A 24655-nucleotide genomic window follows, 5' to 3' on the forward strand; every position below is an offset into this window, starting at 1 on the left:
TGGTAAACATCCAGTGGTCTATAAAGAATAACTAAAAGGGGTGTGTTTGTGAATGAATGACGTGTATATGTCGTGGTATTATGTACATTGCAGGGGCGCGGCCTGCTTCAGGGGAGGCCTGCCTGGAGGCACGGGTTCTGAGGAGGCCATGTGAGCAATGGACCCTGGGCGTGGGATACCTTTTCAAGTGTACATGCTGTTTGGTACCTTGGCCCTTTGCGCCCCTGACAGCCCCCCGTGGCAGCGCTCATCCACTGGTGCGAACTGCCTTTGATAGCGGGGGGTGCGATGGATGGGCCGGGGGCATTCAGACAAGGCACAGGAAGACTGCTGAATGGAGACACACTTATGCGGATTGCAGGGGCATGGCCTGCTTCAGGGGAGGCCTGCCTGGAGACACGGGGTCTGCGGAGGCCATGTGAGCAATGGCCCCTGGGCGTGGGATACCTTTTCAAGTGTACATGCTGTTTGGCACCTTGGCCCTTCGCGCCCCTGACAGCCCCCATGGCAGCGCACATCCACTGGCACTAACTGCCTTTGATAGCGGGGGCTGGGATGAATGGGCCGGGGGCGTGCAGACAAGGCACAGGAAGACTGCTGAATGGAGACACACTTATGTGGATAGCAGGGGCACGGCCTGCTTCAGGGGAGGCCTGCCTGGAGACACAGGGTCTGAGGAGGCCATGTGAGCAATGGCCCCTGGGCGTGGGATAACTTTTCAAGTGTACATGCTGTTTGGCACCTTGGCCCTTCGCGCCCCTGACAGCCCCCCATGGCAGCGCACATCCACTGGTGCGAACTGCCTTTGATAGCCGTGGGTGGGATGGATGGGCCGGGGCGTGCAGACAAGGCACAGGAAGACTGCTGAATTGAGACACATCTGATTCACACAAAAAATGAAACAACCATAGATAAAAAATATGTTGTGTTTTGTTTGATTTCTTATTTTGATGGCGCAAAAATACTACACATTGTAAAGGTCTGGTTGCAGCTCGGCGAGGGAAAATCCCCTGTACTGACCACTGTCGCTGGGGAAAGTTTGTCTAATGGCGCCAACGACACAGGCGGGTATTACTCATCGAACGCGGTGTCCAAGCCTCCCATGAAGCCACCATGTGTACGAACGATAGGCCACCAGCCGGTACCACCTATGAAAGAAAAAGATACAATCTGTTTTTAAATGACCAAGATAAGTGTATTAAACCTTAGTTGTCAATAGCAATTCTTGTATACAATTTTTACCAGAGAATTGCAAGACTAAACGGATATGACAATGATATCTTGAAGTTACGAGAATATAGGGGACAACCGTGAAATGGCAGTGGCCTAACAGACATCACAGCCAGACTACACTTACTCGTGCTTGGATTACGAAGGCGAACTGTTGCGCGATGTTCGTGCATAAGCACCATCAAAATCCTCAACACGGACCGTGTGAGAAAGACTGCTGTGAAGTCTGCCAGCTCGGTAACGCATTGCGGCTGTTGATCGTCTTGAGATATGTAGGAAAATCATCCAGAGTTTTCTCGGCAGCAGCAGTTCTCCACCTCAGTTGGCATTAGCGTGCACCGACTGCAGGTGCACCAGGTGGAAACACCGTCAATGCGACTAGGCCCAGGCTCTTCATCTGTTGAAACGTCCGCCCAACTGTTGTCCAAATCCCCATCTTCTACAGAGCTTATTCTTTCCAGTAATTACTCCTCGGAATACTCGGGCTTGTACAGATAGGGCATTATTGTTGCCACTGTGTGGTAAAGAAACGAAAATAAATTATAGCAATGGTACTGGTATCTGTTCAGACAGGCTACAAGCAACGAAGGTAGCTGACCAGAGCACAGAAATGAGTCACAGAATACTCAAAGAAATACAGCAAGAGGAATGGAAAAGAAAATCTGTTGTTGTGTGTTGTGAAACGCTCTGTTTATACTTGTCCAGGAAAGAGGCTTCCTGCCGTTTCCATGGCGACACGTCAGTAGCTGAGGCGCAGAGAATGTTGACATGAGACGTGCTTTGGCGTTGTGAAATGGGCGGTACGCGTCTAGTCTTGTCAGGATCAGGGGCGGGGGATATTATTTAGTGCTGCAAACGCAGGTCACCCAGGGCGATGCGGAAAGTGATTAGATTATCACAAAATGGCCACGCCCTGCTCCCTAATTTTGCTTGTGTTCAAGAGACGAAAACTCGGGTAAGGTGCATAGGAAATGTTTGTACGATCGATCGACGTATGGTTAAAAACAAATGGCCGAACCATAGGGACAATAATATTTTCTGACCGAACCATTCCTTTAAATTCTCTGGTGCGAGAAGGCTATCTGGCATTAACCTGTATTTAATGGTTATATGTGCTGCAGAGGGCTCTCTGCTCCACGACAATGGCCTGATTACTAAAAGTAGCATCCCTGAATGTAAAAGGGTGCCGTTTTGATTAATTTATGCAGATGCCCTCCATTGGATGACCACCTATGGCGGTGCATCGGTTGTTACATTTTCGAGCAAATTAAGATTTCAGCCCAAAAGGGTTCATTAGCTACTAACTTCGAACATACTCTGGTTGACTCAGCCACTAAGTCTTACGCAGTTGATTATGCTTTCCATTATTTGGCAAATACTGGAAGCAATAATTATTCAACTGCATACCCTTATAACCACATAATGGCTGCATACCTGCAGATTAAATTCAATCTATGGAAGGCACTGTTTTACTTCAAGGATGCTAGCTATATTTGTGTTAGTTGCAGATTTTGTGAGGATACACATGACGAAAGTCTAAGACATTTACTGTTTGACTGTGAATCGTTGAGAACTTTTCGAAGTAACATATTTTTAGCTTCAGGAGATAACACACTGATCCTAATATCATGTGGCAATGTAACATGAATGGTAATGATGTTTGCCTTATCTTTCATGTGACCACATTGTGGGAAGGGGCATCAGAGATTTTTAGCATGCTTCAATAATTGTTTTAACTTTCATATGGTTTTGTAGTAATTTGTGTGTACACCTAATTTTGCTTGGATTTTATTGTGATTTGATTATAGATTTTAATTTTGTATCTATATAAATCCTTAATGCTGTTTTGTACAAAATATTAAATAAGTAGAAAAAAGAAAAAAGGCCACCAATGTAATCACACACCTAACAGCTGCCCCATGAATACCTCCTTCAATGGGGGGATACATCTCCAAGAGCCTGACAAATATCACCTCTCAGCTACATTTTCTGATGAAACCCTGCCTCGATCCTAAGGCCATGCCAATTTCCACCCAAAATCTGACCTCCAGTTTGTGGGCACAATAATGTAAAAGGAGATGGATAAAGACACCAGTCTCTTTTTAGATGCTCATGTGTGACCAAATCTGCCCTTCTAGAGCTCCCAGAGTGGCTCTTGAAAGAACTTGAGAGTAGTCATGCAGCAGTCCTAATTCCTCTTGACATTCTGGCAGCAGTAGTGTCATAATCCCTTGGTCATATAAAGCTACCCAGCTGAGTCATTAAACCAGACTCAATAGCATTAAGGTTTTAAAACACTCAGCACAAATAGGCACACTTAAAAGTCAGTGCTAATGAGATAGACAATGCAGGTGCAAACAATGGATTAGGGAAGATCATACAATTAATCAGTAATCATCAGAGGCAGAGGAAGACTGCAGATCATGGATCATAGATAATGTAAAGACACAGAAAAAATGTCAACAAGCAACTGCAGACAACCTCGGGCTGAAAACGGAAGCAAAAATGTATGCACGCACCTTGAAGATACTGAGCAACCACAAAAGGCTTTAGTGAATACCTGTGAGAATGCAGACACACTTGTGAGACATGAGGATAAGGTTCCTTCCTGTCCCTGTGAGATCACCAGGATCTCACAAGAGATGTGTGGGTCGTGCATGGTTTGCCGATTTGCGTCTTCGTAGGTTGGCTATCTAAAGTATGCCCCTTGTTCTAGAACTAGGTTGGTAACAGAGTATCATAAAGAATGGGCCTCATGTACTTGCCTTGACTTTGCACTATTGAATATGAAATCACATAGTTGAAAAACTATGAGAACCCAACTGTATTTGCCAGGAATCCCTGTTCTCAGTGACATCCAGACCAGTGGCAGTTTTAGAAATCATCAAGTTGCATGCAAGATAGTATAAGTCAGTTTGATAAGGCTTTTAGATATGTTCAATGATATTACTGAGAACAAGCAAAAATTCTCAAATCAGATAGGACAGCAAGATGAGCGATCGCCCCTTATATCTGTGTGCAGTCTGCTGTGGCCGGTTCAAATCCTGGCATGGTCAACTCAGCCTTTCATCCTTCCGAGCACCTTCTTCTTGAGTACCACTCTGTGAGATAATAACGTCATCTGTCATCTGTTATTTGAGCACTGTGAGACCCGTGGGTATGTAGCACTATATAAGAAAAACATATTAATATTATATACACAATGGGACATTTGTAAACAATACAACCAATGTGAAGCATGGGAAGAGATAAGAATCATAGATTAGTTTATGACTAAATTTTGATCGACCCTGTGATATCTAATTGCTAGGTAGACCTTGAAGCCTGATATTGAGAAGAAGTTCCGTCTCTGCAGTTGAGGTGAAAAGTCTTTACAGATTTCAGCTGTAGTGTAACACCAAATATGTCGACAATGTGGGGAGCAGCTATGGGGGTGGCTGCAGAGGTGCCCACCGGCAATGTCACAGGAGTGCTAAAACATATTTGGGCGCTGGCACTTATTTTGTTACAAACTAAGCACTGCTTGTGAGGGTGTCATAATTGGTTGGTGTGTGGCTTGTGTCCAAGAGCATGGAGAGTATTAGTAGTGTTAGTGGCAAGAATGGGTTGATGCTTTGCCATTCTTGCAATGCTTGTTCAATGTTTAAGCTGAAATCCATGTGCAGTGGTCAACAAGGTTAGGTCTCTCTTTCACTGGTAGGTTAGCCTGCTTGACCTTGGAATCCTGGTTGGGACCCAGTACTTTGTTGTGTATCTACTTGTATTCCAGCTGCATGCTTATCATAGAGTATGACCTGCTGGTTTGTCTGCAAATCAAAGAGTCAGGATTTTTGTGTTTTTCTGAAGGTCAGGTGTTCCTCTAATGTGCTTTTTTCTTGGCTTAGGAAGTATGTTCCAAAGTTACGTTGAGATGTTTGAAAAGGCTGGCCTGCCATATTGTTATTTTCTAATATTGTTTGTGTTCAAGTCCTATACCATTGGTAGATCTCAGGGTTCATTTTGGTCTATAGATGGATATTGATTCTTTCAGAAATTCTGCTAGTTGGCTGTGAATTGGTCACTTGGCAATGCAGAGTCTAAAGAGGAGTTTTGATGTTGTGTTTAATATTTGTGGCAGTTTATTGGTGAGGTATTCTGGAATTTCAATGTAGATGCTGTTGGAGTACTATATATTTGACATGACAATAGAGACGATGGCAAGTGCTCGCTGATGAAAGGTGTGAAATGGTAATATCTGCTTGATGGTGCATAGATCGAAGAAACATTTATTCAGTACTTTGTTGAATTTGGGTTCCAGTGTTAGGTCATTGTCCATTCAAATTTTGAGATTGTTAACAAATTGGGATGCTTTGTGTCTGCTTCCCATTTCAGTGGGCAGTGATATATGCTATTGTATAGAGAGTATATGGGTCATTATCATAATTTCAGTTTTGTCTGCGTTGAGTTTGAGGCTGTTGATGCTCATCCATCCAATGATTTGTGCGAGGCAGTTCTTAAAGGTTTGATCTATATTTGCGTTGCAATTGATTCTGTAGATAATTTGTTTATCGTCTGCATAGTTGTACCATGTGTGTCCACGACCTTTGAGGATTTTCATGAGTGGGGTCATGTAAATGTTGAAAAGTGGTTAGGGTTGATGAGGCTTGCGGAACCCCACCAGTGTGTTTATGTGTGATGCTGAGCGGAACACTGGTAGCCATGTGGTTTCCATTCCTTCAAATGGGAAGGATTTTATCCACTTCATTGTGATGTTGCTTATCACTACTTATTGGATCCTTTTGATGAGGGTTGCAAGACCGACTGTGTCAAAGGCCACTGAAAGGTCTAATATTATCAGGGTGGAAGAGTTATTTGAGGAGGGGAAGAATGATGGTCTGGACGGTTGCCCAGAGCAATGACAGAGGTTGGGATTTATTTCAAACCTTCAACCCATCACCTGTTTTGTTTTTCGGAAGTCTGAGTGGGACGTGTATGCCCAGACATGGGTCCCATGCCTGCTGGTCCAAGAGACCCAAGCTGCTCCTCACTGATGAGGCCCCACAAGGTTGAAACATGTTTGGGGATGCTTGTGGTCTCGTGCAGAAGGGATGTGAACAAGCACTTCTGGCTGCGCTGCACCTTTTGAGATGGGACTAGGCCTTATTTGCATACAGTCTTTCCCCTTTTCTAATGGCTTGGCAGGTGAAGAACGATGATCTTGATGGTTGTCCAGAGCAATGCCAGAGGTTAGGACTAATTCCAAACCTTCCACCCATAACCTCTTTTATTTTGCGTAAGTCATCCCGAGAGGGAACAGTATGCCCAGACGTGGGTCCCATGCCTGCTGGACCTGGAGACCAAAGCTATTTCTCACTGATGAGGCCTCATAAGGCAGAAACATGTTTGAAGATGCTTGTAGTCACATGCAGAAGGGATGTGACCATGTAGTTTGGGCTGGACTGCCCATTTTGGGGTGGGACGAAGTCTGATTTGCATGGTCTTTCCCCATTTGTGTTGGCTTGGCAGGAGAAGAATGATGGTCTGGAAGGTTGTCAGAGCAATGCCAGAGGTTAGTATTAATTCCAAACCTTCCACCCATCACCTATTCTGTTTTGCGTAAGTCACAAAGAGTGGGACAGGTGCGCCCAGATGTGGGCTCCGTGCCTGCTGGACCTAGCAACCTTACTGATGACAAGTCCGAAACATGTTTGGGGATGAATGTGGTCTCATGCAGAAGGGATGTGATGAAGCAGTTAGGGCTGGACTACCCCATTTGGGGTGGGACCAAGCCTGATTTGCATACAGTCTTTCCCCTTTTGTAATGGCTTGGCATGCGAAGAACAATGGTCTAGAGGGTTGCCCAGAGCAATGCCAGAGGTTAGGATTAATTCCAAATCTTCCACCCGGGTATACCCAGACATGGGCCCTGTGCCTGCTGGGCCTAGAGACCCAAGCTACTCCTCCATGATGAGGCCCAACAAGACCAAAACATTTTTGGGGTGCTTGTTGTCTCGTGCAGAAGACATGTAATCAAGCAGTTCAGTCTGGACTGCTGGTTTTGGGGTGGGACCAAACCTGATTTTCAAATGGTCTTTCCCCTTTTATAATGGCTTGGCAGGCAAAGTACAATGGTATGAAGTGTTGCACAGAGCAATGCCAGAGGTTAGGATTAAATTCAAACCTTCCACACGTCACCTCTTTTGTTTTGCGTAAGTCACCGTGAGTGGGACGGGTATGCCCAGATGTGGGCCTCGTGCCTGCTGGGCTTAGACACCCAAGGTACTCCTTACTGATGAGGCCCCGCAAGTCTGAAACATGTTTGGGGATGCATGTGGTCTCATGCAGAAGGGATGTGACCAAGCAGTTAGGGCTGGACTGCCCCTTTTAGGGTGGGCCAAGCCTGATTTTCATACAATCTTTCCCCTTTTGTAATGGCTTGGCATCCAAAGAGAAATGGTCTAGAGGGTTGCGCAGAGCAATGCCAGAGATTAGGATTAATTCAGAACCTTCTACCCATCACCCCTTTTGTTTTGCATAAGTTGGCCCGAGTTGGACAGGTATGCCAAGATGTGGGTCCCGTGGCTGCTGGGCCTAGTCTACAAAGCTACTCTTCATTGATCAAGTGCAACAAGACCAGAACATTTTTGTGGTTCTTATGGTCCCGTTCAGAAGAGATGTGACAAAGCAGTACAGGCTGGACTGCCCCTTTTGGGGTGGGACGAGGCTTGATTTACATACAGTCTTTCCCCTTTTGTAACTACTTGGCAGGCAAAGAACGATGGTCTTGAGGGTTGTCCAGAGCAATGCCAGAGGTTAGGAATAATTCCAAACCTTCCAACCATCACCTCTTTTGTTTTGCATAGGTCACCTGAGTGGGATGGGTATATCCAGACATGAACACCAAGCCTGCTGGGCATAGAGACTCAAGTTCCTCCGCACTGATGTGGCCCAACAAGGCCAAAACATGTTTGGGGATGCTTCGGGTCTTGTGCAGAAGGGATGTGACCAAGCATTTTGTGCTGGACTGCCCCTTTTGGGTGAAGGACCAAGCCGGATTTGCATACAGTCTTTTCCCTTTTGTAATGGCTTGGCAGGAGAAGAACGATGAAGTGGAGGGTTGCCAAGAGCAATGCCAGAGATCAGGATTAAATCCAAAGCTTCACCCATCACCTCTTTTGTTTTGTGTTGGTCCCATTGTTAATTTGTAGGCCCTTCCAGATGAAGAATAGTGCTGAATCTTTCCTTCTCATATAACTGAAGCCGACTTGTGCCTGTACTAGTAGGTGGTGGGTGTGTCAGGATCTCTCAATATACATAGGTTTTTATCGGTTTCCTAGGTAAAGGGATGCTTTATATAGGTTGGTAGTTGGTGCGTGTATCTGTATTACCTAATGGATCTTTGAGAAGTGGTTTAATGTAGGCAGCTTTGACATTCTAAGGTAATGTTCCTTCTTCCAGCAAGTGGGTTTTGAGGTTGAAGAATTATGTTAAGAAATTCTTCTGTCGAGACTGTTGAGTAGTAGTTCAGAGTTATGATTGCTTCTGGGGTTATGTTGTTGATGATATTTCTGCTTTCCTTAGTCATAGTGTCAATCATATGGTGGATATTTATAACTTTGTTTTTAAAGTGGTTGGCCAGGTCGTCACAGAGTTTCTGCGATGGAGTTTGTAAAGAAATTGCAAGCTGTTGTTTTTCTTATCTTATTGATGACTATGGCTGTGTGCGCTCCCGTGCAACTCAAGGCCACTTGCGCCCCCTCTTTCTTTAGATTACGTTCACATTATCGCAATGTATACTGGGTGCACGTCCATGCATCTCTAGGTCACATGTGCCCCCTCTTACTTTAAGTAGCGTGCACTCCCTCTTAATTTGGCTGCGGGCACCACTGTGCCTTACTAAATTGTGTGCGCTCTCTGTGATCAGCTGCATGCACCCCTCCTTCCCTCAGCTGCTGCGCTGCCCACATTCCCTGCAGGCCATTCCCACCCTCTTTTTAAGCTCCCTCCCCTTATCTTTTATGTATTGTTCTTGATGTTTTTGTTCTCCATGTTTGTTGGATTACATTGCATTGCCAACATCCCTGCTGTGTTTATTCTCTTCTTCTACGTTTCTGTGGTGATTGTTCTGTTCCTGTCATTTCTTTTGGTTTTCCATGGCTGTTTGCTTTCATTGTACTGCCTTCATTCCTGCTGTTTTCGCTCTTTACTTCTCGGTTTCTTTGGTGATTGTTCAGTTCCTGTCATTTCTGTTTCTCCATGGTTGTTTGCTTACATTGCACTGCCTGCATTTCTACTGTGCTCATTCCTTACATATAGGTTTCTTTGGTGATTGACTTTTTTATGCTCTGCATCTGATTTTCTCTCTGTTGTTCTGTCCTCTTTTTGCCCCCCTTCCTTCCATGCCCCCCCCAGTATTTCCCCCACCTGCCTGCTTCCAAGTGCAAACCTCCTTCCCTGCTTGGGGCGCCACCTCTCCATTACCGTCCCCCTTCTCTGCACCCTCAAAGGTGCACTCTGTCTCACCTATCTTCTATAACGGCTTTTCTATCGACTACCCTATCTGTCTCACTATGTCTGCCAGGAAGAAGCTCAAAAGTAACATCCTGGTCTCCAACCCAGGCCTCCTTATCGCCGATACCTACACCAGTGGTTCCTCTGGACAGAACCTTACCGACACCCTCTTCGTCGTTCCCTCTCCAGGCCTATGGAACCCCCATATCATCTCTGTTCTCTCTCCTTTTTCTTCTTCACCCATTGATGGTGGCACCCTGTGGGAGGCCCTCATGGCCCCATTCCACTCTTCCAAGACCATCATTAAAATTGACCTAAACAGCACTGCCTTGGTCCAAGGCCCCCAGGCCAACCTCTTCCTTTTTGATAGACACTTCCCGCGCCTTATCAACTTCCTATTTTCTCATGCTGTTCCTTTTGCCCTCTCTCTGGCACCTCTGCTGCCCCATCCTCTGCCACCTCTGCCACATCTACTGCTGCCTCTGCTGCTTCTCTGACCTCCCAGTTGCCACACCTCGGCCGCCTCCATCCTCCGTCACCTCTACGACTGCCTCTACTGCTTCCCTGGCCATCCTACAGCCTCCTTCCTCTGCCAACCCTCTGGCACCCTCCTCCTCCTCCCTGGCTACATTGCCTTCTCCTCCTTCCTCCTCTGCCCAACCTTGGGCACCTGCAACTCTTCCGTAGGGCATACATTTCACCATGGAAGTTCTTCAAAGGGGTAAACCTGCTCCACATTGCTACTCTCAATTGTCAAACACTGCTCTGACATCTGCTTTCTCCTGGAAGAACTCGATTTGGATCTACTTGGTCTGACCGAGACTTGGTTCAAGGCCAGCTCTGTCACAAACTTTGACACTGTCCTTCCTGTTGTCTACAAGATCCTCTCAATACCCAGAAGCAACTGTCCCTGTGGGGGTGTATCCTTGATCTTCCCGCAGTGGATCCCTGCTTCTACCATTCCTATGCAGGACTACTCCTCCTTTGAATGCCTGGTCTGCAGGCTCTCTATCTCTCCTGGCCTTTCCCTCACTGTGGCCACTATCTCCAGGCCGCCTTTACAGGTTGCACCCTTCCTCTCTGAGTGGGCTGACCTCTCCTCCTCTCTCCTTGCCTAGATCTCTCAACTTCTCATCCTCAGAGATCTTAACATCCACCTGAATGCTACCTGCCTTTTTTCAGGACTCTTTTGCAACCTCAGCAACTCTCTCTCTCTGTTCTTCCCTCTGGCCCAACTCACTCTGCAGGGCACACCCTGGATGTTCTGATCTCCTCAGAGCTCTCCCTCTCCAACTCTCTCATCACTCCTCTCTCCTGGAGTGATCACTTTCTCCTTTCCTCCCACCTCTCTTTTTTTTCCTTTATTGTTTTGGTTTATTTAAACCTTTGCAAAAAGATTCATAAAAATTCATATTCATATCATCAGAAATTTACACATATTTACAGCAATGATAAAGAAAAAAATGAATCACAAGTCAAATTGAGCTCTTTTAAAAAGAGAAAGTATAAATGGAAAAACGACATATAATACATTTCACATTCCTTAACTAAAATAAAAGACATTTCAATAATCAATTTTCAAACTAACTAAAAATAAAATCCTCTTCATGTTATGTTACAAACATTTTTTAAGAAAGTAATCGATCTAATTTGCAATACAATTGAATATCCATGAAACCTTTGTAACCATAGTTGCTTTCTATACGCAGTATTGATATTATTCATAAATCCCCGAAAAATAAAGTATTCTTTGAGGAAGCAAACAGGACAAACAATCAATAAATGCAATAGAGTCTCCTCACCAGTCAGTCGGCAAAATTGACAGTATTTCCAACTACCCAAATTCGGATATCGAATATTAACAATCTCCTTTGTTTTCATGAATTGAAACTGATAACATATAATGCTATTTCTGAGAGATCTACTGGGGTATTTTCTAATATAAGAATCTGGTGACGGATACTATTTCAAGAAAGATTTCAGAATCACAGCATTATTTTCGCACCAATCATTGTCTTTTATTAACTTCTTAACCTTATTTGGATTCTGGATCAGAATTTGTATAGATGATCGCAAATTCTGCAAAACAGATTCAGCATGATATAAAGCACTTTTGCAGTAGCGATAATCTTTTCAGCTTTTCAGGGACTGCTATCCCAATTCATAACAAATTAACTCAATAGGTACACACTTAGAAATATAGAAAAATACACTCTTCCAAACAATACCCTCCACGACCGTTAAATAGTCTATTAAATCAAGTGGGAAACATTCCAAACCATATGACAGCTGTGGCACCACCTTAAGGCTGTAAAACTCTCTACAAGGTATCATAGTTTATTTCCCAAATTTACGTTCAATTAAGCGCAACTTTCTTGAAGCTGCAAAAGCCTTAACCTTTAAACAGTTTTTGGAGAACATTTTGGAATAGATACTCGAAATGGAGTAGCCAAGATGGTGAAGTGCATTCTGACTTTTTATCATTTTACCTTCACATAACCACCTGTGTTGGGCTTGAATCTTACTACCCTTACCAAGATGAAGGATGATTGTTTTTGATGGATTGATCTTTAATTTAAATCCATCAATAAAAGTTCCCAAAACATTTATTAAATGCTCTAAACCAATTCTTCTACAGTCCAATGAGAGAAAGTGATCAATATACGCTATCACTTTCAGACTCGTAGAGCCTAATTTGAGTGTTACTAAGCTGCTATGTTCTAATGCTTTACCAGCGCCCGAAATGTATAAATTGAACAATGCAGGCACTAAGATGCACCCCTGTCTATGTCCATTAGTGTGACTATGTGCTTAGAAATTAGACCTTCTAAATTTGGCCACACCCTCATCTTGGTATTGAAGTATAAGTGAATGATTAGATCCAATAAACCCTTTGATATTCCCAATACCTACAGACTTTGCCACAGGATAGCTTGGTCCACCATGACGAATGCCATTGACAGATCGATAGAAGCAACTTATACAGATAGGGTGTCCTTGGGCCAGGCTTTCCTCTCTAGGCACGTTAAAAGAAGCCGACCACCGTCAGTACCCACATTATTTTAAAGCCTATTTTCCTCCTATCAAGAATATTGTTATCATCAATCCACCTATGTATGTGTTCTAAAACTGTAGACACAAAGATTTTTGAGTCCATATCCGCCAAAGCTATAGGCCTATAATTCATTGGGCATATGCAACTTCCTTTTTTGAAAATGGGCAGTACATACGATAAGTTCCAGGAGGGAGGCATTTTCTTCATCCTGATGACATCGGAAAAGAGGATGTTCAGTATTCTGGACCAAAAGGAAACATTGTGTTTCAAAATAGCATATAATAGATTGTTGGGACCTGGTGTTTTAGAAACATTGAAATGGATAGTATATCTTGTAATGTTTTCTACAGTAACATCTAAACACCACTCGTACATAATGTATGACGATGAACAATGACCTGTATCTACTACTTTATACAGATTTTCAAAATACTCAACCCTAACCTTCTCTGTAATCGGATTTATAGCCAGCTGTACTTGAGTGACTTCAGTACTGTTCACCAAAGACCATAAGTTATGAGAATGACCTTTCAGGGAAGCCAACACATTTTCACTGTCCCCCTGATGTAAAACTGACCTATGGCGTATCGTCCAATTTTTGAACAGCTGTCTTATGTTTTTAATCTTAGAGTAAAGTAACAGTGTATCACCTCCATGTTTACGTAGAATTCTTACTTCTTTACGTAGCAGAGCATTACTTTCAAGAACCAACGAATCAGGAGCGTGTTTGTGTTTTGGCTGAATCAGTAATGCTGAGCTACCTGAGTTTTTCAGTTTATTCATCTTATGCCTTACATAACCAGGAACATTTTCAACTGAATAATCAATTATATTTTTTCCAGGGGAGTTGAGTTATAATCATGTAACGTGGTTCCCATAAACCTTTGGGTCCTATGGGGAGTCCACTTAACTCTATTGATTTCAGTCCCCTCACAATAGGCAACCTGAGTAATCCATTCCAATTGACCATTTTAAGTTCAAGATGAGCATAGAATGATCACTACATAATGATGATCGCATCTGAAATTCATCCAGACTGGCAGCCAATTGTTGGGAAATGTAAATATAATCAATTACTGACGAGGTCCCTCTAGCATACCAGTTGGGTAAGTTGTTTGCAACAAGCTTGAGGCCCCAGGTACTTGCCAGGGTCAACCATAGAGCACCCCAAAATAATTTGCTCCCACTTTGGGTTAGAATTGAAATCACCTTCTAATATGATGAACCCTCCCTGCTTTGCATAGAGCCATTCAGCAATTAACCTATTCAGAGTATCCAGGGCAGTTTCCAACTGACTATCAGCATGATCTAGTGGGTTCTAGTAAACATTATTATCATCAGGTCCATTAACCCCACAGGAAGATCAACACACTAAGTAGCAATCAAATGATTTGCCAATCTAAATCTTTATGAATTGTGGTTCCATGTCTGTGCGCCATAAGTAGTTCCCCCTTAGGGCACCCCCTCAAACCACAGCTAGCATGCACACAGAGAACATAAAAACCATCCCATACTAAGTTACCTCTGGCCCAGGTCTCTTGCAGCAATATAAAGTCAAACTGCGCTAGCTCATATAATCACCTTTTGTTCGAGACCAAATACGAATAACCCCTAGAATACCAGGATACTAGTGAGAGATTACCTGGTAAGCTAAAGAGGTTGACTATAGGCAATAGGTTCCTGAGGGACATAGCCAACCATCTCCAATGTTGGAATGCTGTTGTTTTAGGAACTAGTCCATCAGAAGAACCCGTTGTTGCTTCTTGGCTTGACCCCGCCACTACAGCAGAATACACATTACCAGCAAATTCTTCTTAATGGCACCAGGGGAGTGAAAAGTGGTGATGTGAAAACCTTGTTTCTGTAAAGAACCCACCTCCTTTAATAACAAAGAACCACTAAGAGGGGAGGGTATGATTAGTCTAAAATAATCATACCTATAATGGTGAATGAAATCAATCAATTTAATGTCTGCAGAAGAGATTAGGCTTAGTTCCGGTATATCAGAAAATAATGCAAGTATGTAAGTTCTGCTGAGAGAATAGGGCCCACCCTTCTTGAATAAATAATTCATGGTGAGACTGGGATCAACTGGAAACACTGGAGCTCTTAAGCAATTACCTATCTCAAAGGGGCTCTTTCTCTCTTGTAATTTATTACTGGCTCCAGTATAGTCCCCAGATTTCATCAAAATTTTATCATTGAAATGATCTGTTTTGTTTTCAGCTGGTCCCTGTAATAAAGTGTCACATCTAGGGATCTTACTCGCATCATGAGTTCCCCAGGAGTGGACTTCCTGCTGAATCCTGCCTCCATCTACGGTTAGGCTCTTTTGTCGTAGCACACTGTCTATTAACTGTATTACAGAGTCTTTATCCATACCCTTGTGTGACTGACAAAGTCTCTCCAATAAGGGACCAACATTGTCTGTGCTTGGTAGAAGATGATCCCCTCTTTCCTTATCTAGTGGGATATCCTTAGTAGGAGGGTGGTTCAACTCAATCACACTAGCTTGAGGTTTGCAGTGTGACCTTAATGAAAAGGTATTCGGTTTTCCTTTAAAATAGTCATTTACACCTGGAAGATCCCTAAAAAGAGCACTAGGTGATCCTTTTCCTGGTGCCAATGTCGCATGGGGGATAACATCAACATCATTCCTCGAAGAGATGGGCCCTACTGATGTTGGAGTAGCAGTTTTCGAAGAGGCTGCATTATTTTTAAATATATCAAATATATTGTTTACCCATAATCAATAGATTTTGAGTTCAGATCAATCCTCCCCATATCCCTCTTATTTTTCAAAGCTTTAAATAGTCTATTGGAGCCCTCTAGATTTTCACATTGTGTGTATCTGTTAGTGTGGGGTCTCTTAGACTGAGGTATCGGGACTTTAATCCTTGTTGCTCACTGGCATCTGATAACTCTGAATCAGAAATCATAAGAACTTTCTCCTCCACCTGACTTTCGTCTATTAAATTACATAGTCCCGTATTCCTTAGAGACTTAGGTCAAGATTTCTTTATAGTAGTCTGTGCCAGTGCCAATTTACATTTTTTTTTTCTTCCCTTTTTTGGGGTGGAGGAGGATCAAGATTGGTTACCTCTACCGTTTCATCTATATCTTTATTCCCCCTACTTCCTGAGGCATCCTCGACTACTTCCTCTACAGGAATTAAATATTTGGATCTAACTCCCCTATCTTTTGTCCCAGAGTTTTTTGAAAAATCGTAGATAGCTTATCAGATAATGTACTCACCAGATTCAAAACTTCATTCAAGACTGCAGTGTGCTTTCTCAATTCCACCAACATTTGATCATTCAACAAGCCAAACACAAGCGGCAAGTCAGCAGAACCCTTTAATGGCAGTATGTTTTTATCATTCCCACATGACGGGGAACTATCCATAGTCTGGTCTATAATGTGTAGCCAGTTGGATATGTTTTCCCTGTGGCATGGCATTTTTAGTAGCAAAACATTAAATTAATTAAAGCATTCATGTTCCTGTGTACTGTTGGTGAACTACAGGTATTCGATTTTTGGACTGGTTTTACCCAATTGCTTTGACTTTTTAGCCAATTATTCTTAAAAAGTGTGCTGTATAATGCATTAAAACATATTTATATATTCAGTGAAAAAACGTTGTTAAAGGAACGTTATGGTTAAGTTGCGCTATTAAAAACCTATCAAATTCAGTGAAAAAACATAATTAAAGGCACATTATGGTTCAGTTGCCCTAAGAAACACCTAGCACATCCAGTGCAAAAACTTTGTTAAAGGGACGTTATACTTACTTTGCACTAACAACAACCTATCCATATCATGGGTACACGTAAAATGGAAAAACCCCAGAAATTCACCAGTTATGGTAAGCTACGCAACCATAACTCGTGCCACCACTGTGCTCTGCTAAGACTAACACACATGACATCAAATATAACATCACAAATGTCATTGATGACATCACTGATGACATCACATGTGCATTTAGTGTTCATGAAATGACTTCACAAGGAATTGTCATTATAATGTTGCCAGAAAACTATCACTGCCCCCTACATAAGTGAGAGCCACCCAACATCTTCCACTCTCTGAACTTGGCCTATCTTATCCCTGTGGTTGGTGCCCTTTCCGTACCCTCCCTTCCCTTCCTTTCCTTCTGTGTCATGTGTTACAAGACCAAGAAAGATACAAAACAATGAAAAAAGAAAAAAAGTGAGGGGACGTGGCAACTGCGCGAACGGTGAAGACGTGAGCTCCGGCAGCTCCTGCAGAGCGCCGGCCTTTAATATCCTGGTTTTTCATGTCAGAGATCTGAATGGGGGGCACCATCCGACTCCATACCACATGAAGTGGCTGTGTACCGAGTTTCCCCAGAGAACTCTCTAAACGGACAGAGCTACGGCGATAATTCCAATTCGGCAGTCTCCCACTCGAGCGGGATCCAAGATGGCCAACGGTGACGGAAGCAATAGACAGCCAAGCGCTGAGTCTCCACTGGCTCTGGGATACTGACCCCTGCGGCGAATAAAATGCAGCCTGGTACACCTAGGAGGCTCCGGAAGGTGCAAAACAACCGGGGGGCGACACCCGGATACTGGCTTCATACAGGTGGTGCACTCGCACACCCAAACTTGCTGGGACGCCTAGAGCCCACCCCACGATCACCAGCAGCGGACGAGGAGTTGGCGAGCCACAACACACAGCACCACGGGGGACAAGACCGGAGCATTGACCAGCCACCCACACAGACACACAGCACTGGCCTGCCCCGGGCTGGTGTGAGGAGTGGATCCCAAGATGAGGAGTTGAGGGGGGAAGAACAACACAGCCACGACGCGGAGGATACCTGCGGCCCTGCTGGTGAACTGCCTGCTACGAAGCCTGCATTGGAAGATGCTGACGCGGGCCGACGAAAGAAGTGGCTGGATCCCAGCTGGAGAGACCGGTAAGAGGGGCGGGACCACTAACACCCATGGCTCTCCCTCCCCCTCCGCCTGGAGGATACTTAAAAGGGGTAAATAAACAGGGGGCTGCACCCCGATCGGGCCTCCCAAAAGTGGCACAACGGCACACCATCGCTCCCTGAGCTGTCCAGAGCCCACCCACGAATTACTTCTCCCTCAGATTTGGGGCTCGGTCATCAGCAGCAGTGGAGGAGGTGGCGGGCCATAGCGCACAGCACCACCGGGGATAGGAGCACCGGCGGCACAGCACTGACCCAAGCGGAGCTGGTGAAGGGGAAGGGATCCCAAGTGGAGGAGCTGGAAAAGGAAATAACGCCACAGCCACAACTCGCAGGGTCCTGCGTTCCCACTGGTGACCTGCCTGCAGAGAGGCTAGACCCTGCTACCAAGCCTGCACCTGAAGATGCCAACATGGGCCAACGAAGGAGGAGGCTAGATGTCTGCTGGAAAGGCCGGTAAAAGGGGAAAAACCACTAACACCCATATCTCCCTCTTACCCCGCTAGAGACACCAAAGTGGCAGCTCTCGGGGAGGCGCGCCACATAGGGGCCAACACATAAGCACTGGAGGCGATACAGAAGTGGGGTGACAGCAAAATCAGGGGTGAGCCCCACCTGGCCCCCCCGAAAAGCGGTCCGTACTCAAGACCCCACCAGACACTTACCCTCCAACAGCCCGCCTAGGGCTACCCCGCTCTGGCAACAAGGGAACAAAATAGGCCTGTAACATAGTAGCGCGAGACAAGCTTCAAGGCCATCGGCCCCCAGCAATAGAAATCAGAATCCCAGGGATGCTGTGTGGGGACCCACAAACCCCACCACCTCAAGACCACGACGCCAGCACTTAATCAGTAGATACCCACAGCAATGCTCCACAGAGGCCCAAGGGGATGCAAAAACGCTACAGAAAGACAACAGGGCCTGACACAAAAGGAACAATTACCCATAACGGATCTCGGATTGCATTCTTTCCCGATTACATCAGGGAGGTGCAACGTGCAAGACAATCATTCGAGCCACTTAAAAGGCAACTTGCCATCATGAAAGTGAAATACGGGCTGCTGTTCCCGGCTCAACTTAAGGTCTACCACAAAGGATCTACGATCCACTTTACAGATCCACAAGAGGCCTGGAAGTGGGTGGAAACAAACATCAAAGGTGACTGGACCGCTAAGCCAAAAAGACGTGAAGGGAGGTCCCGGCCCAGACCAGGCCGCCCACCCCCCCTGGAGAAACCCAGAGGCCCATGGGGAGAATGCACCAGATCCAGCAGCAGAACAGGATGAACACTGAGGACCACAACATGACCCCGTGCCAAAGGACAGCCGAGGGATGGGGTGGTGCAAGGTCCCACTAGCCTATGCAATAGCATTAAAAGGCGTTTGGTCCTACAACTATTGAACCCTCGCTCACCGGATGTAGTGTTCCTTACATAAACACACCTTGCCGGTACAAACTGCACCCTATTTAGGCGCTCTAATTACCGGCTGGCGTTACACGCTGGGTTCACCATGGGATCACGAGGGGTACTAATTCTAACACACAAAAGGCTCCCCTTCATCCCTCTTCTCACAATTTGATTTGAGTCAATTCTATTCGAGTATTGCTTCTTTTTATGTGGATTTTTATCCACACTGTTGGATTCCTGTTTTGCTTTATCCTTCAAGGTTTATTTCACAAGTAATATTTTCATTACTTGTGAAAAAAATTAAATAAATGAGTTTTGCCTCTCGAATTATATAATCCTTTCTTCAGCTGAGAGACATTAGATCAACACCTCTAATTTTTTTAAAAGGTTGCATTCCAAAAAAAACAAAATAAAAATGTAATGTTTATTTGGGAAACAACATACCATGTGCGAAACCTTGAAGAATAAAGCAAAACAGGAATCCAACAGTGTGGATACAAATCCCCATAAAAAGAAGCAATACTCGAATAGAATTGACTCAAATCAAATTGTGATATGATGATAGGGACGATTTGAGTCCCAGATCCCCCAACTAGGTTCCAATATTGTGGATACTTTCCCCTTCATCCCTACCACTGTCACACAGGACATGGGTGGTAGATATGTGTACACAACAGGGACTCTCTGGCAACGCACCATAACCATGGTTGCTGTATATGCTCCACCTAATCTATTAACCCCCCTGACCAATGACATCACGCCCTCAATTGCCAACGACACAACAGATCTCACAATAATTGGAGGTGACTTCAATGAAGTGATGGAGGTAGACCTCGATCGTACACATGCGAGATCCTGGAACCCAGACATACGCACCAAACTTGCTACTTTCACTAACGCTTTGGGGTTGCAAGATCTTTGGAGGACATTATATCCCAACACGAAGGAATATTGATACCACTCCGGAGCACATGCCTCACTATCAAGACTCGATTACTTTTTGATGCCACCAGCACCAGTAAATATACACTAAGCATGCGAAGCACACTTCCTCCCCAGAGGCATATCGGACCACTCCCCCCTCATAATAACAATCAAAACCAATAGATCAGCCCCTCAGCCCAAATGGCGATTGAACAGCTACTATTTGGGATTCCCTGAATTGGTAGAACATAGCCAAAAGATCACTGAATCATATTTTGAGATGAACACTGGCTCTGTAGACAGCACAGGGACACTATGGGAAGCACTCAAGGTGGTGCTCAGAGGCACAATTATATCCTGGATCACAGCACATAAGAATAAAAACACCTACAAACAATACACGCAGCCGAGGCACAAGTACAAAAAGCCGAGAGCACCCACCTGACTCTCGACCAACCAGAAACACACCGGGCACTACAACTGGCACAAAAACAATTGCAACACATGGCCTTAGATAACACAGCAATGCAGGCAAGGCTTTACGAAACGGGAGCCAAGGCAGGAAAATTACTGGCATGGCTGGAGCACAGAGATATGGGCCATACTCAAGTTGGGAAGCTGACAATAGCAGAATCGGTTCCACTAGTGGAAGACCATGAGATAGCAGATGTCTTTGCAGCTTACTACGCAGAGCTGTATAAAAAGCCATCCTTACCGTTTACTGCTGACATCCTGGAAGAAATTACCCTCCCACCCTAACCACACAACAGTTTGACTTACTCGAACAAGAAATTATAGAAGAGGAAATAACCATAGCTATGTCAGACCTCCAATCAGGCAAAACCCTAGGTCCGAACGGTTTCCCAATTGAAATGTGGAAAAAGATAGGGACGAGTGTGATCGCCCCAAACTTGTTGCGCCTCTTTCAGTGTTCGCACTCGCAATGTTGTCTGCCCCCAGACCTAAGGAGAGCCACGATAATAGTACTGCCAAAAGCAGAGAAACCACCTGAGAGATGCAGCTCCTATAGGCCCATATCTCTTATAAATAGTGAGGCCAAACTAATAGCGAAAGTTCTGGCCAACCGTCTACAACAGGTTATACACTCATTGGTACACCCGGACCAATGTGGCTTTATGCCTCAGAGGTCCACTAGATAGAACATATACAGATTACACAAAGCGCTAGAAAAGCTACCTGAGCTTCGAGGCCCCTTGGCCCTACTCGCTATAAACTTCGAAAAAGCTTTCGACTCTGTCTATTGGGAAGCAATTTGGGAAATTATGCGACGCATGGGCATAGGAACGTTTTTCATAAGCTGGGTTAAACTGCTATATACCTCCCCGGAGGCAGTGACTAAGGTGAATGGGCACGTTTCAAACCCTTTTAAGTTAGGTAAAAGAACAAGACAGGGCTGTCCCCTATCGGCTTTAATCTTTGCGTTGGCAATTGAACCTCTGGCAATCCTACTAAGATCCACACAAACATGGAGTGGCTTCCACTGGTCAAATGGGTGGGAAGACAAGGTGTCCTTGTATGCGGATGACCTGTTGACATATTTGAAAGACCCTCTGAAATCATGCCCAATCATGACACGTTCATTAAAGAAATATAGCATGTTTAACAGTCTCTGTGTCAACTGGTCCAAGACCATATTGTTTCCACTCGGACATGCAGACAACATAGTGCCAGACAACTGCCCTTACCATGTGGAAAAAGAGCAATTCAGTTACCTAGGCATGCAGATCACAGGTAAACGAATGCACTGCGTGACTAGAAACTACAACCACTGGTGGTAAGGCTCAAAGAAGACATCCGACACTGGACGTCCATACCATTGACACTACTAGGTCGTGCAGCACTCTTCAAGATGATAGCCCTCCTTCGCTTTACCTACATACTGCAAAACGCTCTGTTACCCATAGCACCTAGTGAATTTCATAAAATAGACCAAATACTTCGGAAACTGCTATGGAACGAAGGTGACCCACACTTAGCACTTACTACCCTCCAAAGATCCATATGGGAAGGCGGAATTGGACTCCCACGCATACAAACTTACTATTGGGCCAGCCAAATGGCAATAGTGAATGATAAACTTCACGGAGATACTATATTACCGCATAACAGAACACAAGTCCCAGTTTTACATGAAAGACCCATCATGAAGTACCTCAATAATAAAAAAGACCAGCTGGCTGCCCCATCCATGCTAACACACATAATGCAAATTTGGTCAGATACACATTAACATTTAGGTGGGATAAAAAGCTGACTCCATGGCAACCACTATGGAAAAATAAACACCTCCCGGAAGTGAACAAACTTCCCAAATGGCCTTCTTAGTCACAACTTGGCATATCCAAAATCGATGATGTAGTGAGAGAGAACACAATAATAAAGTTCACAGATCTAGTCAACAGTTTTAACCTCCCCCGAATGAACAGTTCCACTACAAGCAACTCAAACGCGCACTGCAGGTCCACATCTCCGATATGACTGACATGCCTTACTATACACCGCTAGAACGCAACCTCTTTCCTGAAATGATCAAACATAAAGTTACGTCAACGCTATACAGCGCCATAACATCTTTTGCCACCACTGAACTGGTAGGCCTGAAGGCTAAATGGGAAAGGGTTGTGGGCACCATACTCCTGGAAGAATGGGTAACTGCACTGATGTTTCTCAGAGAATCTGCAATTTCATCCAGGCTCAGGCTAATTCAACTAAAGATACTACACAGAATATACTATCCAAGGGTAGCGTTATTCAGATGGGGAAAGATCACCAACCCATCCTGCTTAAGATGCAAGAGAGAGGAAGGCTCCTTCTTTCACATTTTGTGGGAATGTACTGTTATTCAGCAATACTGGCAGCAGTGCTGCAATGATCTGTCACGAGTCATGGGCAAAGGGATTTATAGAGAACCGAAACAACTATTGTTGGGGTTAGAGGGAGACAGTGAACTGTCACTCTATGAAAAATGGTTTATATCCACGACCACTGCAGTGATAAAAAGGAATATAGCGCAACTGTGGGGCTCTGAAATACAACCAACCTATGCGCAATGGACCACAGACGTGGACATTTGTATTGCAATGGAAAAGAGAGTTTACGCTGCTAGAGGGTGTCCCGAGAAAGCCCAGAGAATATGGCAGAAATGGGAAGATGCACACTGAGGAGTTGTTTGAACCAGTGTACCAAACTGTCTTCTTGAAACACGGGGCGGGAATCAAGTTAATGATACAATGCTGTAATAAAATGTACCTAGAAATGTAATGCGCATATTAAGCCACAATCTTGGTGCGTAAGAGAGGTTTAGCGGGCAGGTTTGGGAATTGTTACCTCGCTTTGCGAAGGTGTATGTTTTATGTTATTTAAAAAACAATAAAATGTTTAATGAAGAAAAAAGTAAAAAGTCTCCTTTCAGAGCCACCTTTTAGAGTTCAGAAATGGAATTGCCAATGAAAGGATGCAGGCCGCCGCGCAGCCTATAAGCTCTGCAGATTGTGCAGTAAATAATGGAAGTGGTGGCTCCATCAAAAACATTGCAGTCGTTCATTTTGTGGTGTTTGTTTGTGTTTGCAAGGGTTGAAATGGTCAACACCTAGTTGGAAAATGCTTGCTGTACTTGCAAAAAGGCAGCAATGCATTTTGGATAGTTCGGAGAAAAAGCTGATTGCCAGCATCCGTATGATGAACTCCATCTGTGGGAAAAAATTTTGTGCTACTAAAGGTAATATTTGCATTGTGGAAGTAGGAAATACCAACATCTCTGAAAAAAGCACAAAAAGCCTTCTTGACATTGTGTCTCACTTTCTCCAATTGTGGACCAAATGAAGACGAATGTAGCCACATCTGTGTCTGCGCAATGGGAGAAGAAATTACCCAGGAGTTTGGAAACATACTAATGACCTGGCCAAGTGCCTCCTTCATCGCAAACTGCAGAAGAATTACTAAACTGTTCCCTCCACAATGAAGAATAATAATGTCTGGTTGATTGAGCATCACCAAAGTGGCACAAAGAGGAACCCAAATCAGCCACTTCATTGCACGTACTCCATACCAGTACACATCCACATGATAGAATACAAAATGTGCAGCCACTCCACAGTGTTTTGCATGTAGTTTCAATCAATGTATCTAGGAGTCCCCCAAAATCCATACACTCTGCCTCCTGAATGACACAGCCATAACTACAGGCTTATGCATTCCTCTCTACAAACAGATCTTCTGCCACAGTCTCTGTGTACACACCACACCCAGAAACCTTATTGACCAATCCCTTAGTCTCCACAGTCCCATTTCCATGCCTACCATCCTCAAAAACCCTGGATGTGGCATGTGCGATCCTGGCGCTACCGCAGTGTCCGCAGACATATCGTGCTGTGTACAGGAGTGGGGGAACACATTTCAACCAGGGTAGGGGATTTCATCTTTAGTGGTGGTTCTGAAAAGAGCCTTTTTTGTAGGTGCTTGTAAACAAACCTTTTTTTGTTTTTCCATTCTTACAGGAACCTCTTCAAAGCATCCCGTAGATTGTAAAACAAAATAGCATTTACAATGGTGGACAAAGTACACA

This window comes from Ambystoma mexicanum, chromosome 2q, assembly GCF_040938575.1.
Source record: "Ambystoma mexicanum isolate Mex_15411 chromosome 2q, UKY_AmexF1_1, whole genome shotgun sequence".
NCBI lineage: Eukaryota > Metazoa > Chordata > Amphibia > Caudata > Ambystomatidae > Ambystoma > Ambystoma mexicanum.